Genomic DNA, 16,432 nt, shown 5'->3' with positions numbered 1-16,432 from the left:
GGAGGGAAGGAGGGAAGGAGGGAAGGAGGGAAGGAGGGAAGGAGGGAGGGAGGGAGGGAAGGAGGGAGGGAGGGGAGGAAGGAGGGAAAGAAGAGAGGGAGGGAAGGGAGGGAGGGAGAAAGGAAGGAAGGAAGGAGGGGAGGGAGGGAGGGAGGGAGGAGGAAAGGAGGGAGGGGGGAAGGAAGAAGGAAGGAAGGAAGAAAGAAGGGAGGGGGGAGGGAGGAAGGAAGGAGGGACGAAGGGAGGGAGGAAGGGAAGTAGGAGGGAGGGAGAAAGGGAGGAAGGGAGGGAGGGAGGGAGGGAGGGAAGGAGGGAGAAGGAAGACGGGGAGGGAGGGAAGGAAGGAAGGAAGGAAGGAAGGCTCTGTGCAGTCAACAACCCTGCAGCTGCAGCTGAAGTGTGGCAGGCAGGCCAAGGCTGGGGGTGATCTGAGGTCTCTCTGCTGGTCTGAGCTCTCCCACCATGAGGCTTCAAATTAGAATTTCTAGTCGTATGACCTTGGGTGAGCGATTTCTCCTCTCAGAGCCTCCATTTCTCTAAAAGTAATGAAGAAGTGTAATAGCTGCCCACAACCCCTGCTCACATTGTGAGGCTGTGGACACAGCAAGGACTCCTTAAACGTTCCTCACCAATCTGCCTCCATTTCCACCCTGGGCCCTGACAGTCAGATGCCAGGTATCTATTGAGTGCCTACTATGTGCGGTGTTCCTGGAGTGCAGAAAGAAAAAAACAAATGGAATGCCTGCCCTCACAGCACTCAAGATTAATGAGCAAACAAAGCATTCCCAGTAAATAATTGATTGTTAAGTTATGTGTTATGCTATGAAGAAGTATTATATTCCCTGAGAGCACCAATCACCCCTAGTGGTGGAAGATGGGGTGATCAGGGGAGGATTCTCGGAGAAGGAGTCATTTCTTTTTCTTTTTTTTTTTTTTTTTTTTTTTGAAACAGAGTCTCACTCCATCGCCCAGGCTGGAGTGCAGTGGTGCAATCTCAGCTCACTGCAATCTCTGCCTCCTGGGTTCAAGAGATTCTCCTGCCTCAGCCTCCTGAGTAGCTGGGATTACAGGTATATGCCACCACACCCGGCTAATTTTTATATTTTTAGTAGAGACATGGTTTTACCATGTTGGTCAGGCTGGTCTCAAACTCCTGACCTCGTGATCTGCCCACCTTGGCCTCCCAAAGTGCTGGGATTACAGGCGTGAGCCACCACACTCAGCCAGAAATAATCATTTCTATGAGAGAGAAGGATTAATAAGAATTGTATACAGAAGAAAAGTCTAGGGAAGGGTGCTGTAGGCAGAAGAAGTGGCCCTTTGGTGGAAGAGAACATGCCCTGAGCCAAGGCTGACCACAGGCCAGTGGGGCTGGAGTGTCAAGGGTTGGGGCAAATGGCTAAAGATGGGACTGGAGGGGGCAGGGCCTCTCAGGCCATAGAACTGTCTTGTAAGAGTGTGTATCAGGTAAGTATGGTTGAAGACACACAAAGAAGCCACCAATGAGCAAAGGTGGGATAAAAGGGCACGGGTCAGACACAGTCTGAAGCTAGCCTTATAGGTCATTGTGAGCATTTGGGCTTTTGAGTGAAATGGGAGCCATGGAGCGTGGAGAGAGTTGAGGGGAGGAAAGGCACGGTCTAAGAAGCTTTAAAAAGAACACTGCAAGTTCTTCTTCCAACGGAATGGAGTGAACTCTTAACAGATATACCTTCCCACAAATAATATCTATAAATTCTGCATATAACATAGAAAACAATTGCTGAAAGGCTCTGAAGTGACCAAAATGATCAAACGACCAAAATGACCAAAAGCAGGCAGATTTTGGAAGGATGCCGAAGCTTTAAGAAGGGACCGGCATGTGGTAAGTTTTCCACTTGGGTGGCTTTACCCAGAGGGCAGGTTGCAGCTGTGGCCTTGTCCAGGGCTGCTAAAAGTCCAGTGGAAAATGCTGTCTGTTTGGCCTGAAGAGCCAGAGGATACAATGTAGAGCAACCAGAGCCCCTGGAAAGGAAGGGGAATTTTCTGGAAAGGAAAGTGCCAGAAAAGGCCCAAATTCCGTTAGTAAATTCTGATCAAGTCTGTGGCTCACTTCGGAATCACATATGCACAGAAGACTCAAGACTAAGCAGCTAAGGCTAAACAAACTGAGCTGTGATTTGAGATGCAGCCCATTGTAGGCAGAACGGTTAGTAGCTTGAGTCTGACCAAGTGAAATGCCTGTTAAAACAAAGACATTAGCACTCTTTGGAAGAATATGACAAACTCCAGAATCTCTATAACATATCATTTCCAATGTTCAGGATAAAAACCAGAAGCAACACACAAGAAATTAGAAAAATGTAATCCATCCTCAAGGAAAAAGATAATCGATGGAGATCAACTCTCAGGTGACTTAGAATTTGAAGTTAACAGACAAGTATCATAAAGCAGTTATTGGAACGGCACTAAACAAGGCAAAAGAAAATACACTCATAATGAATGAAGAGATAGGAAACTTCTAAAGAGAAATAAAAACATAGAAAGAATAAAATAGAAATTCCAGTACTAAAAAATACAATACCTGGACTATTTTAAACAATTACTGTATGGGCTTAAAACAGAATGAAGATGGCTGCGGGTGGTGGCTCACACCTGTAATCCCAGCAGTTTGGGAGGCCCAGGCGGGCAGATCACTGAGGTCAGGAGTTCGAGACCATCCTGGCCAACATAGTGAAACCCTGTCTCTACTAAAAATACAAAAAAATTTAGCTGGGCATGGTCGCACATGCCTGTACTCCCAGCTACTCAGAAGGCTGAGGCAGGAGAGTCACTTGACTCCAGGAGGTAGACTAGATTGCAGGGAACTGAGATCATGCCACTCCAGCCTGGGTGACAGAGTAAGACTCCATCTCGAAAAAAAAAAAAAACAGAATGAAGATGACAAATAACTATCTGTGAGTTTAACTTGAGCAACAGAAGCCGTTTAATTAAAAAAAAAAAAAAAAGAGGGACAGGAAGGGGGGGTTTAAAAAATGAACAGTGTCTAAGAGGTCTGTGGGATAACATCAGAGCTCTAATATATGCATAATTGGAGTGCCAGAAGGAAGGAGAGGAATAAGACAGCGTAATTTTTTTTCCTTAAGAAATAATGTCAAAATGGCATGGTGGCACACACCTACCTGCCCAAGAGGCTGAGGCTGGAGGATTGCTTCAGCATGGATGCCCAAGACCAGCAGCCTTCTCAGAGAAAAAGAGAGAGAGAGAAAAGGAGAGAGAAAAGAAAAGAATGAAATACTGGCAAAGAAAAAGAACAAAATAGTGGCAAAAACAACAACACCCACTTTCGAAACTGGGGCAAAACACAAATTTACATACACTCATTCAAACTGCTAAAAATAAAAGCTAAAAAGAAAACCTTGAAAGCAGCCAGAGAAAAAAAGACACGTTACATAGAAGAACAAAGATTCAAATAGCCACAGACTTCTTACCAGAAACTCTGGAGGCCTGGAGCAGGAAATATTTTTCAAAGATAAAATGGAAAATATTTTTCAAAGATAAAATATAACAATATGACAATAAAAAAGAGTGAAAATTTTTAAATTATATAACTATTTACATAGCATTTACATTGTATTAGGTATTATAAGAAATCTAGAGATGTTTTAAAATGTATGAGAGAATGTTCAGAAGTTATATGCAAACACTATGCCATTTTATGTAAGAGACTTAAGCACCCATGGATTTTGGCATCCATGGGGGAGTCCTGAACCCCACATTTCATTTAAAAGAAAATATATGGAATGTGTCACCAAAAGACCTGAACTATAAGAATACTAAAAGAAATTCTTCAGAATTAAGCAAAATAAAATCAAAGAGGCACTGGGTCTTCAGAAAAAAAAAAAAAAAAAAAAAAAGAACATCAGAAATGTATTTGAAATAGTTGGTAAATATATAAAATTATAAGTTGCTTTTCCTCTTAATCTCCTTAATATGCAGATAACTGTTTAAAGCAAAAATGATAGCACTGTCTTATAGGGTTTATAATGTATGTAGATGTAATACATATGAAAACTATAGCATACAACGGGGATGGCAAATATTTGTAAGAGGTCTGTATTTTACATAAAGTGATAAAGTATTAACTCTAAACTGACTGTGAAAAGTTAAGGACGTATATGTAATCTCTAGAACTGAAAAAAAGAAACTTTAAAAAATGCAAAGCAGTATAGCTAAAAGGACAAACAGTTGTTGCATGAAAAATGGAATTCTAAAACAATCCCCCGGCCTCTGTGCAAAGGGTGACCGCAGGCAGACTAGTTAGGGTGTTACTGAAAAGATCCAGGTGGGTGACGGTGCTGGCTTGGACTAGAAGGGGCCGTGGAGATGGGGAGAGGCGGTCAGATTCTGGATGGATTCTGAAGGTAGAACCCAGAGGATTCGCTCATAGATTGTATTTGTGGTGTGAGAGAAAGAGCCAAGGATGACCCTAGGGCCTGTGACCCTATCAGCTAAAGGGACAGAGCTGCATTTGCTGAGACTACAAAGAAGACTCTTCTCCTCCCTTTCCCTCTCCACTTCTCTGTGGCATCTGAGACCTGCAGCAGCTCCATGTTTGGAAACCAAGCTGGGCTAGAGTCCCGGTGAGGAAAGAGATGGGGACAGTCATATGCCACCCAGCCCAGCCCTCAAGTTGGAGCAGCAACGACAGAGCATGTGTGCCTCTTGGCAAGGTTCACGTCAGATCGAAACTTCATCCTTATGGCTTCTTCCAGCTTCCAGAGCTCCAACTCCAAGAGTCGCTTCCCAATGAGAAGTAATTGAGAAATAATTACTAATATTTCACAGAGATGGCAGAAGCCTCAGCCCCAGCCTCTGGAAACAAATTAGAGACGAGGATGAGGGTTAGAAATGGAGAGCGGCTCTGCTTCTCATTAGCAATTGCAAATAAGATTACAGAAAAAATGCTTCTGCCATGAGGATGGCGTCTGCCTGGAAAAAAATTAAACTAGTTGCAGGGTAATGTAGAGACCGTGGACCAGGATTCAGAATCTGGGTCGGGGGTAGGGCTCTAGGACTGACTTGCCTCAAATCAAAGAGCAGATCTTCGGCAACCTGTCTGAGCCTCGGTTTCCACGCCTGTTAAATGGCAAGAGGCTGCAGGACTCAACTCTGCAGCTGGACAGTGACTTATGGATGTAAGCCACTTTGGGCAGCCAGACAGCGCCCGGGCCCCACCAGCACAGGTAGCTCAGACTCACAGACATACGAAGACAGCAGGGAGCACTGGCTTAGAGGACTTTGCCTTTCCTGGCCTGGCCTAAATCCCCTATATCCTGGCTCCATCCTGAGTAAAAATGGCTGACATTTATCAAATGACAGACACTGTTCTGAATTCTTCACGGGCATACATTTATTTAACCCTCACAACAGCCCCATGAGGTAGGTACTATTTTTTTTTTTTTTTTTTTTTTTTTTGAGACGGAGTTTCGCTCTTGTTACCCAGGCTGGAGTGCAATGGCGCGATCTCGGCTCACCGCAACCTCCGCCTCCTGGGTTCAGGCAATTCTCCTGCCTCAGCCTCCTGAGTAGCTGGGATTACAGGCACGCGCCACCATGCCCAGCTAATTTTTTGTATTTTTAGTAGAGACGGGGTTTCACTATGTTGACCAGGATGGTCTCGATCTCTTGACCTCGTGATCCACCCGCCTCGGCCTCCCAAAGTGCTGGGATTACAGGCGTGAGCCACCGCGCCCGGCCAGTAGGTACTATTAATATCCCCACTTTATAGAGAAAGAAAATAAACTACACAAAGGCAAATTAACTTGGCCAAGGCCGGACAGCAAGCAAGTTGCAGAGCCAGAGGAGTGAACTCGGTCTAATCTTAAAACCTGTGCTCCTAACCACCAGGCTATTTGGCCCTTCGAGGCTTCTGGGGCTCCCCATCTCTGCCCCCTGACCCCAGACTGCAGAAGTTTTGGCAGTTAGTCCACCAGAGATCCCTGTCTCCCAAGGCCCCATAGACTTAGGTATGAATTATGATTCTATCACTTACAGCCACACAACTCTGAGCCTGTGTTTGCTTTTCTGTATTTTTTTTAAATTAATTATAGATTTGGCACAGGCTTACTCTAAGGAAGAAAGAAGACGTGGGTATAAGAAATCAGGCTAGGCATAGTGGCTCATGCCTATAATCCCAGCACTTTGGGAGGCTGAGGTGGGTGGATCACTTGAGATCACGAGTTCGAGATCAGCCGGGCCAACGTGCAAAACCCCACCTCTACTAAAAATACAGAAATTAGCTGGATGTGGTGGCATGTTCCTGTAATCCCAGCTACTCAGGAGGCTGAGGCAGGAGAATCACTTGAACCCAGGAGGCAGAACAGAGGCTGCAGTGAGTTGAGATTGTACCACTGCACTCCAGCCTGGGCAACAGAGTGAGACTCTTCGTCTCAAATTTAAAAAAAGAAAAAGGAAAGAAAGAAAGAAATCAAGCCCTAAGGGTCGGTTGCTTCCCTGCAGCCCCATCTCTGTCCAGCACTAAAGGACCCTCAGGCTCCTTGAAATACTCTCACCCCTCCAGGCTGCTCAGTCCTCTTCCTGACTCGGCCCCAAGGCCACCCTTGCTATGAAGCCCTCCTCTGTTCTCCCCCATCAAATCCCACCCCCAACCCACACTCAGCACTCCTTCCCAGGCATCTGCCATTCCAGCGTCACCTGTATGGCCCCTTTTCCATCCAGAAATGTAGCACCCCATGGCTACCTGGTCTTCAGGAGTTTTCCTGTCCCTCCTTTGCCATGAAAGGTGGTATTTGAGGATGGCCAAATTCTGCAGCCTGGCTTTGAAGGCGCTCCCTACCGTAGGTCTGGCACTCTGGAGAAGCTGACCTCATTTCTATAACCTCCCCAGGGTCCACTGCCCCTACTCACACTACAGCCTTTGTCCAAATCCCTCTCCCCAGCCCCCACCCAGAAGCCTGGAGACCAGGATGGATTCTGGAGTACTAGGAGAATATTCTGGCCAGAGATGCCCTGGAGACAGTCCATGAAAGGAAGTCCTGAGACCAAGGCAGAGGGGTTGGGTTACTGGAGAGCTAATCTGATTAGACCCAGTCAAAGGGGAAGGGGATGGACAGTGGGGACAGGAGCCTCGAGCCTGAAAAATAGAGTAATAGATCAGGATGTTGAGGCCAGATATGGAGACCGGCAAGGAGAGGACAGAACATGGAGGGAACAGAAGGGCCTGGCTTCCAGCCCCAGCTCCAGCGCTTACCTGTGCCTACCAGCTGGGTGGCCCCACATAGGCCACCTAAGCTCTCTGAGGCCCAGGGTCTTATTTTAAAGTCAGGCCAATCTACTCAGCACCCCAGGATTTCAAGGGATTCCATAAGAAAGCACAGAGGACCAAGGGCTGGGTGCTGAGCTTGTCCCTGACAGGGCTTTCTAAAGGGAGCTTCCCCTCATCCCCTCTCCATGCACAGAGCAAGATAAAATACCCCGCCCCTGCACCCTGGGGGCTGACAAGGACCTGCAGCAGCCAGCAGCTGGTCTGTCAACCTGAGAGAGCCTCTGCCCCCAGGGAGGCTCCTAATTTAATCAGCTTCACAAATCAGCTCGATGGGCTTAATTGATCTTTTTCACTCCTAATATTGTCGCTGTCACTTTCTGAGTTGTGCCTCCCCCAGCCACCCCCTGCCTCAACCAGCTGGAGAGGGAAAAGGAGCCCAGAGGCCACAGTGGGAGGGAGCTATGGACGGGGAAGGTGTGGAGGGCAGGGACAGTGAGGGAGGACCCAGATTGACACCTTCAGCCAGACTTTGGGGACTGCGAAATGCTGTGGTGGCAATTGTAGGATTGAAAAGCAGAAGGGCTTCTAGAGATTTACCTGGCCAGGGCCTTAAGCAGGTCACTCTAGGGCCCTCTGGGGCTCTGCTTCCTCATCTGTAAAGATCACAGCAGTGCTCTGCCTGTCCAGATCCATTCATTCTACGAGTGTTTGTTCAACACCTAGGCTATTCCAGGCGTGGTGCTAGCTAGACACAGGGAATGATGGTTTACAAAAGTAAACCTTTTCCAGCCCCCGTGGGGCACTCTAGACAAGCTGTCCTCCCTTGGGTGACACCCCCACGGAGCACAGACGAGTGGGGAGGCTGCCATCAGTGGAATAAGCACGTGAACACATGTCGAAATGCTGCAATGAGAAGCGAAAGGGGAAGTCCCTGGTGCTGGATGGGGCGGGGTGGGGGGAGGGCTCACGGAGGACTCGGTGCCTGAGTTGAGATTGAATGAGGCTGGGCACAGTGGCTCACACCTGTAATCCCAGCACTTTGGGAGGCCTAGGTGGGTGGATCACCTGAGGTCAGGAGTTCAAGAGCAGCCTGACCAACATGATGAAACCTCGTCTCTACTAAAAATATTTAAAAATTAGCTGGGCATGGTGGCACGTGCCTATAATTTCAGCTACTGGGAAGGCTGAGGCAGGAGAATCACTTGAACCCAGGAGACGGAGGTTGCAGTGAGCTGAAATCATGCCATTGCGCTCCAGCCTGGGCAACAAGAGTGAAACTCTGTCTCAAAAAAAAAAAAACAAAAAAAAAAAACCAAAAAAAAAAAAACGCATTTTGTATGCTGACCCAGAACATAGAACAGACACCACATGTGTACACATGTATAATTACCTGGATATATCCACTTCAAAAAGACTGATGAAAGTTACTCTTGCCACATTAAATGTGACCAGTCTGAGATTTTCTCTTCTACTTCTATTCTAGCTCATTCTATGTCTTTGCTTTAGGGTCACAAGCCATCCCAGCTCCCTGGTAGTTCATGTTTGCCCGTTAAGACACCGTGTGCTTAGCGGGGCCTGGCGGGCTGCATTCAGAAACTATGTCCTTATCCCACAAGCAATTGGAAGTCCCAGTTCTCTGAGACACTCTAATGAGACTTGCCTGCTGAGAAGGTCACCCTGGCTGCTGGCAGGGGAGTTGTTCAGAGGGGCAGAAAGGGAGTCAGGAAACCCGGGAGGAGGCTGCTTCAGTATCCAGCCCAGAGATGGGGGTGGCCGAGAGCTGACTGTTTTGCAAAGCAATTGAGGTAACAGGTATGAAAAACTATGCCAACTAGAGCAATGTTTTATGAAAAGCTGCCCAATGGCACTGCAAGATTGCCGTATCTAGTGTCAGACAACCCAGATACCAAGACCAGCTACATCATTTTCCACTTGTAATCTTGGAAAAATCACTTTGCCCCAGCGGGTCTCACTTTCCTAACTATAAAATGGATTGCAAGAGTCCCTATCCCTTAGAGGCATTGCCAGATTAGATATAACGCAATGTGCTTGGCCAAATGCCTGGCCCGCAGCAAGCACTAGATAAATCATAGTTATTAATATGGATAGACATGTTAGAACTCATTCAGTCATCAATACATTCAGTGCCCATTCAGTGCCAGGTGTGGAAGAGACGATGGGGAATAAAGTCACACAGCCCCTGTTCTGCATTCCTGGTCCAGGGGGAGTTTCTAGAACTGTAACAGATTTATTTTATTCAAAACTGATTTTTAATCTGACAGCTGCCAAGCTCACCTGGCCATGCTTTCCCATTACAACTGGCCCAGACCAGATAAGGTTCCTTTTTAAACAGTTTGTACCTTCATACACACACTTACCTAGTGCCTGTTGCCTGAGCTCAATTTATGCTTGCAGGGTAACATGACCGTTCTGGTGTATCTGGGTAAGCCTGTGCCCTATCTCTTAAACATGCAGCGCTCCCTCTCCTCCTCCCCACAAGAAGCTTCTGAGGCGCAGAGCTATGGGGAGGCCAGAGCAACAGCAGACTGAGCAGCCAGGAGCCGGCGCAACAGAGCAGGCTGTCTGCTCCCTGCAAGTCAAGCTGGAGCTGGCAGATGGGGGTCAGGGCTGGGACCTTCCTGACAGTGATCGTCGCCACCGCTGAGGCTCAGTGAAATGGGCAGGGGCAGGTGGGTATGTACTATTTACCTTTGATTAGGCTCTGGGCACCTGGTCCAGGTGCAGAGGGAAGGCTTAGCCTTCACCCCAATACCCTCTCTGCAGCCACAGACTTGCCAGCCCCAATTTCTGATCCATGTGTCGACTGACCATCAGGGGACTGTCTCTCAAGGTCTGCCGGGGCTTCATCCAGCAAACTATTTTCTCTACTGCTTGGCTGATCTGCCCGGGAGTCAGGGGGGTTGTGTGGCTGGCTCTGTCTGTCTCCTTGTCTTGCTGTCTTCACGCCTCCATGTGCATGGGTTAACGTCTCTCCTGCATCTCTGCCTTCCTAGGTCTCTGGATGCATCTCCCTGGCTTCTGACCTGTCTCCCTAAGTCTGGACTGCTCTCTCAGGCCTCATTTGCCTTGGGTATTTCTCTCTGACTTGCATCTCCGTGGATGCTGGTGAACTCTTCTCCCAGTTGCCCCTGTGGCTCTCTATGTCTTGGGCTACTCTTCACGTTCCTTTTTCTGTTCCTTTCTGTTTCTTGTCTCCATGTTTATTTCTTTCTGCGGTTTTGTGTGGCTGAGTCTCTCTCTCTCTGTACTCCACCTGGCATGGGGGAGTGAGGAGGTTTCTCTTTCTGAATCTCAAGGCACCTGCCTCTGGTGACAGGCTGTCCTTGGAATGAGCCAATTACACTGCCAAAGTCATCTCTCCACCTTCCCATCCCACCCGCCAGCTCCCACCAGCACACACAGAGACACACCTGCTTCCCTAAGCTTTGCGCAGACACCATACCCAGGAGACCTTGACTCTACTGAACAAGTCGCCCCTCCCGCCCCTAACAGTCGAAGTGCTCACTCTGCTCCATAGAAAGCAGCCCTCAAATGCTTCCCCTGCATCCCACAGCTGTGCAGCCTTGGGTACATCCCTTAATCTCTCCTTTCCCTGTTCCCCCAAAAAGACAGCCTCGTGCTGCCTTCTCAACTACCCCTCCAGGAGAGGATAATGAGGACTTAATACCCATTGGGAAGGCCTTCCCATGAAAGGAGGTAAAAACCAAGTTTGCCAGCATGACCACACCCACCTCTTCCCAAGAGGAGCCTCGAACTGGGGCAGTAACAGCGCTGGGGATCAGGGGTGGGACCAGCCATTTCACCTGGAGGAGAACCGGGCTGTCCTTCCAGCTCCTTGCTAGACAATAGGGGAAGAGATCTGGCTCCTTAAGAGGCTGTTGCTCAATGGAAAATAAAACTAAATGCAGCCATAGATAGCACACTGATGGCAGAAAAATCTTACTTGACCCTCCCGATTCTATGCCTTTGTGAGGGCAAGAGGAAAATGGGAGTAGCCTTATCTGATGGCTCCTGTCTAAGGAGGCAGGAAAATGCCAGCTGGTAATAGGTCCCTATTTGCTTCCAGACATCCACACAGATGCTCCCAGTGTCCGGGAGAGGCCATGCATGGAGTCCGCAGGAGAGGGGGGCACTGTGCCCCATTTCCATGGGCGGTTTTTCTAGATGAAGGGCATGGACCATGGGGTTGCAGTGTTGCAGCAGATGTGTGCAGACTCCACCCTCTGGACCAGGGGCTGTGCTGAGGCCAGTAGCGACAGGGCAGGCTTACAGAGCGCAGCCGCACACCAGGCTCCTGACATCACCATCATCATTAGTGACCACAACATCTGATGAGGTAGGTGCCAGTATTACCCCCCATTTTACAGATGGGGAAGGCGAAGCACAGAGAGGTCAGGAACTGGCCCAGAGTCACTCCGTCGCCTAGGTAGACATGAACCCAGGCAGTCTAGTTCCAGAGCATGCACTCTGTGTGATGTGTGTGGACTGGAAAGCTGGACACACAGCAATCAGGGAAATCCACTCCATGTGGTTTGTGCACTTAGCATGACATCTTCGAGACCAGAGAGGCTCTCACTATCATATTTTGTTTTTACTGGTAATGGCTTTTAAAATGTCAATAATCACTTGAGCCAATTCATAATAAATCCTTTATTTAAAAAAAAAGAGGGGGGTCAAAACAATGTTACAACACCTTGGATGATTTTAAATGTTTACATTTCACAAATTAATGCATTTAGCCTTATAAATACAATGCAATAAAAATTATGCTCTTTCCAAGACAGCTACATTATTTACAAAACTAATGTGATTTCAGAGCGCACACTAAGTAACGTGGGCTGGCGACGGAGCAGAAGATCTAAGCCGTGGATGATCATCTCTCTTTGAATGTTGTTGCTCTGAGGCTACAAGTCTAACTATCCTCTTTAGAGGATAACATCAAAAGTCCAGTCTGGGAGGAATCGGCCCCATATTGCTGGCTTTGAAGATGAAGGAAGGTTTGGCCATGAGCCAAAGAAAGGACTTCTGTTCTACAGATTTGTAAGATAATAAATGTGTTGTTTTAAGCAAAAAAAAAAAAAAAAAAAAAAAAAGTTTAACCTGGAGACCCTTCATGAAGCTAGCCTTTCTTCTCTCCCACTCCCTTGGAAAATACTAAGAATTTATAAAGAACAGAAGTAGTGTAGGAAAGAAGTGTGATCAGTCTGTCACAGGGAGGGGTTGGGAATCAATCTAGGATGGTGTCACAGAGGTAATGACCACTGAACAGGGGTTCTGCAGGATGAATAGGAGTTCAACAGGCAGAAAAAAGGGGAAAGAACATTTCAGACAGAGGGGAAAACCTGTGTAAAGGCTCAAAGCTAAGCAGGGGTTCTGCAGGATGAATAGGAGTTCAACAGGCAGGAAAAGGGGGAAAGAGCATTTCGGACAGAGGGGAAAGCCTGTGTAAAGGCTCAAAGCTAAGCAGCAGTCTGTGTAGGGCCACCAGCCATGGCTCAGGATTACCTGATTAAAGTGCACAGAGAAACTGTGGGTGATGGGAAGATGAAGGGCCTTCATGGCAAGGCCTACTCTGCAGGAAAGAGAAAGAAAGACAAGACGCTGGAATTCACTTCCTTAGAGGAAGTCTCAAATATCCTGGAAATGCTTAAACTGGAGGCCAAAGATTTACGAGAAGACCAGAGTGTAATAATACCTACAGAACAACTTTCCCATTTTTGTGAAGAATTTTTCATTCCATCCTGATGCCCGGGGCTAAGAACATGCATGAAAGTTAACAAGTGGTAATGATAATCAAAGATATCTAAGAATGGAATGGGCCGCAGAGGTAATGAGTTCCCCATCATTGGAGGTATTTAAGCAGAAAGCAAAGTGCGCATGACAGAGATGTTGACAGACTACTCAAACATCAGGTGAGGGCCGTACTAGTTAATTTCTGAGTTTCCTTCCAGCCCTGAAAATCTCAGATACTATTTTGCCTCGTATTAGAATAGATTCAAGACATTGCCTTTGGGGGGAAAATAGTAATCAAAATGTAAATACCATGGGAATAATAGATTTGGCCTAATTATCAGCGATTACTCAGAGTTTGTCATTATTTCCTTATAATATATCCCAAAGTTCCGGAAAACAAATCAAAGAAAGTACCACGGTTGATGCCATTAATAGAAGCAAAACACTTTAAGACGAGAATTTAATTTACTGGGTGAGTTCTCGAGGCACGTTTTTGTTGATGAATATTTATAAAAGTGGGTTAGGCTGGACCTGGTAATGATTGCGAAATATTTTAATGCTGTCCCCCTCGTTAATTTACTTTTAATGAATGACTTGGTAAAGCGTAACCATTTGTACGTAATGATTTCATTAATGGCTACGGCATATGCAACCGTTTTTCACACATTTGAATGTCACTTGAATAAAATGATACCTTAAATTATACAGTATAATAAAGTATGTTTGTTGAAACGTGACAAGTTTCTGCCTCTTTGTACTCAGGCTCCAAGAACTGGTTGCATTTGGAACAGCAACAGTTTAATGGGACTCAAGTGATGGATTACTTTCTCCATTTCTGAGTTTTCTCTCAAAACTGGCCCCTGCGAACCCTGTGCATGAAAACTTAAAGCCAGAGAACCTCAGTCAGGCCCTCCTAGGCCCCCACCTCTCTCTCCTCTTCTCAGTCTTTGAGATTCACTTAAACCCACTCCTAGAAGCAGCAGGTCAGCCAGATTATCCCATATAAGAAAGGCGCCTGTAGGCAGAACCAGGCCAGGGGAGGGGCCATCATGGGGGTGGGGCTTGGACAGGGGAGGAGTCTAGGAGGGGCGTGGCCTGGCCATGGCTGGGCCTGGGCCATCGGCTGGGCCTGGGCCATCGCCTGGTGAAAGCAGCACACCAAAAGATGCTTCCCTTGGCTCACTCTTTCTGCTCATCTCACTGTCTGGCTCTCACCTGTGTCTTCTAAGGACTTTCCAGCCTTGGTCATACGGGGTGCCATCCCAACATACATCAGCTTTGTAGGACCGGCTTTGACAAACAGGCCTCCACCTATTTAAAACGGGTCCCCTGTCTGTTTCTCACATGCTTACCCAGTAAGCACCTGTTGGATTTATTTGTTTGTTACTTACTTAGTGCAGGGACCACACTACTCATGTTTGCTATTGATTTCCCACCCCTGGAACACTAGCAAGTGACCCAAAAACATTTGTTGGCAGAGAGAAAGAGTCAGACAATGAGGAGGGAAGGGAGGAAGGGAGGAAGGGAGGAAGGGAGGAAGGGAGGAAGGGAGGAAGGGAGGAGTGGGGAGGGAGGAAGGAGGAAGACAGACCGAATTAGATTTGAAGCATAAAGCAACGCAAGCCACTGGCCAAGAAAAGAAAAGCTTAGGACCAATGCCCTTGGCTCTGTAGAGCAGCCATGTCCCTTCCTGCCACCCACCACCCCGCTCCCACCAGGCAGTGCCCCCTGTCCTTTTCAGCTCTGCCCCCTGCTCCCCAGTTACTTATTCCCTCATATCACCATGAAAGTGATCAGGAAATGAATCAGGTGTTTGGACAACAATGAAGGCCGTATTCCTCTGCAGGTATATGATGGTGTGTGGTTTTTCAAAGTGCTTTCCTATCTTTGATCTCTTCAAATTCCTGCCCCTTCTGTCTCCCTCATAGAGTTGTCTCATTATTCCCACTGTTTTCCAGAGGAAATAAACTCTGTGAAATTAAATGCTGCCTCAAGGTCACGAAGCCAGGAAATGGCTGAGCTAAGACTTCAACTCAGGTCCCAGATTATGCGGCTGAACAGCTTTTAATGTTTCTCAGCCACTTAATAGGTTACCTCTCCCAGGAGTGTTTGCATTTTAAAAGAGAACTGAAAGAGAAATGTATAATCCAAATGAGTGAATGGTGTCTAGTGCAAAAGCAGGTGCACAGGTGACACTTTGGCAAAGGGCGAGAGGGACACGGTGGCCCTAGAAGACTCTTAACTTACAGGATTTCAGATCCAGATTGCTGGGTCCAGATCGCTTCTGTTCCACTTACTAACCCAGTAACCTGGAGCCGGCTGTTTCTATTTCCTGAGCTTCTTTCCTAACCTGTGAAATGGGGATGATAATCCCACCTCAAAAGGTTTGACACAAGGCTGATAAGTGTGGAAACCGGCACACGATGGGTGACAGCGAATAGCATCCTTACGTACAGCACCAAGGGAACAGGGCCCATCCACAGCTGGTGTCGGCATGAATGAGGGTGCTCCGCAGGAGCTGGGTCCTCACGCCCCAGCTCTGCCAGGGAAAGAGAGAGGAAGACAGGAGATGGTGAGCCCAAGGCTGCTGCTCCGGGCCCATCTTGGTGCCCAGCTCTGGGCTGGAACCACCTACCTTTGTGGTAATTCCTCAGTCATTAGGATCAAGCCCAGATAGGAAGGGCCAGGGTACCTGCAACTACAGTGCAGCCCGCATCTCTGAGTCTTCCCCCACCTCCTCAGAAAGATTTATGGAAAGATTAAGGGGCCTTTTTTTCAATATCTATTAATATTCATGGCAGTCTTCACAGCCATCTGCTTTTAACGATTTTGTTTGCAAAGACCTGAGATTAAAATATGGCCTGCTAGTGCTCTGAAGCATCTGAACTGAAGGCGATAAAACAAAGGCCTTTTCAGGAGCTCCTGAGCCCGCCTGTCACTCTACCTGCAGTGGGGGAGACTAATGACTAGTGGAGGGAGGTGAGATTGGATCCAGGGGCCAGTGCTCCCTTCGGGCAGGCAGGGTTAATAGGGGGGGAATGAACAGCCCCAGCTCCCTCCTCACTGCCACGCAGAGGGGCTCTGGGGACAAGGAGGCTTAGCTAGGGCAGGAGGGAGATGCTGCTGGCATCACAGGGGACACTCAGAGCTTTGAGGGCTCTGAAACTTTGGGATCAGCACTCTAGAGAGAAGGCTGTCAGCACTGGACATGCCCAGGAGTCCAGAGAGGGCAGAAGGAGCCCCTTACTGTGATGCTGTGACCCAAACCTCACCAGTATGAGTTTTAAATGAGATCTAAGAAGAAAGAAAAATACATCATCTAAATGAATGAGTGTGCCCAGTTCAAAAGCAGTGGGCCGGGTGCAGTGGCTCCCACCTGCAATCCCAGTACTTTGGGAGGCTGAGGTGGGC

The 16,432-nt window shown here is 47.7% G+C and overlaps 1 long non-coding RNA gene across 2 annotated transcripts in view; it reads right to left on the bottom strand.

Annotated features, from left to right (window-relative positions):
- LOC116537166 overlaps nt 1–16,432 on the bottom strand; it is a 160,673-nt gene that overhangs the window by 33,634 nt on the left and 110,607 nt on the right. The window contains exons 1-2 of one of the 2 annotated variants that reach the window (XR_004262996.1): nt 3,162–3,414; nt 1,892–2,004 (exon numbers count right to left, since the gene is read on the bottom strand). The exons of the other annotated variant lie outside the window; for it this stretch is intronic. This is a non-coding gene — a long non-coding RNA (uncharacterized LOC116537166). Of the gene's footprint in view, nt 1–1,891; nt 2,005–3,161; nt 3,415–16,432 lie in introns of those variants that run through there. 2 annotated transcript variants of the gene reach the window in all.

This window comes from Sapajus apella, unplaced genomic scaffold (genome assembly GCF_009761245.1).
Source record: "Sapajus apella isolate SASKATOON/1434 unplaced genomic scaffold, GSC_monkey_1.0 scaffold107, whole genome shotgun sequence".
Classification (NCBI taxonomy): Eukaryota; Metazoa; Chordata; class Mammalia; order Primates; family Cebidae; genus Sapajus; species Sapajus apella.
Note: the sequence above shows the minus strand (reverse complement) of the source record. Positions and strands in the feature narration are given on the sequence as shown.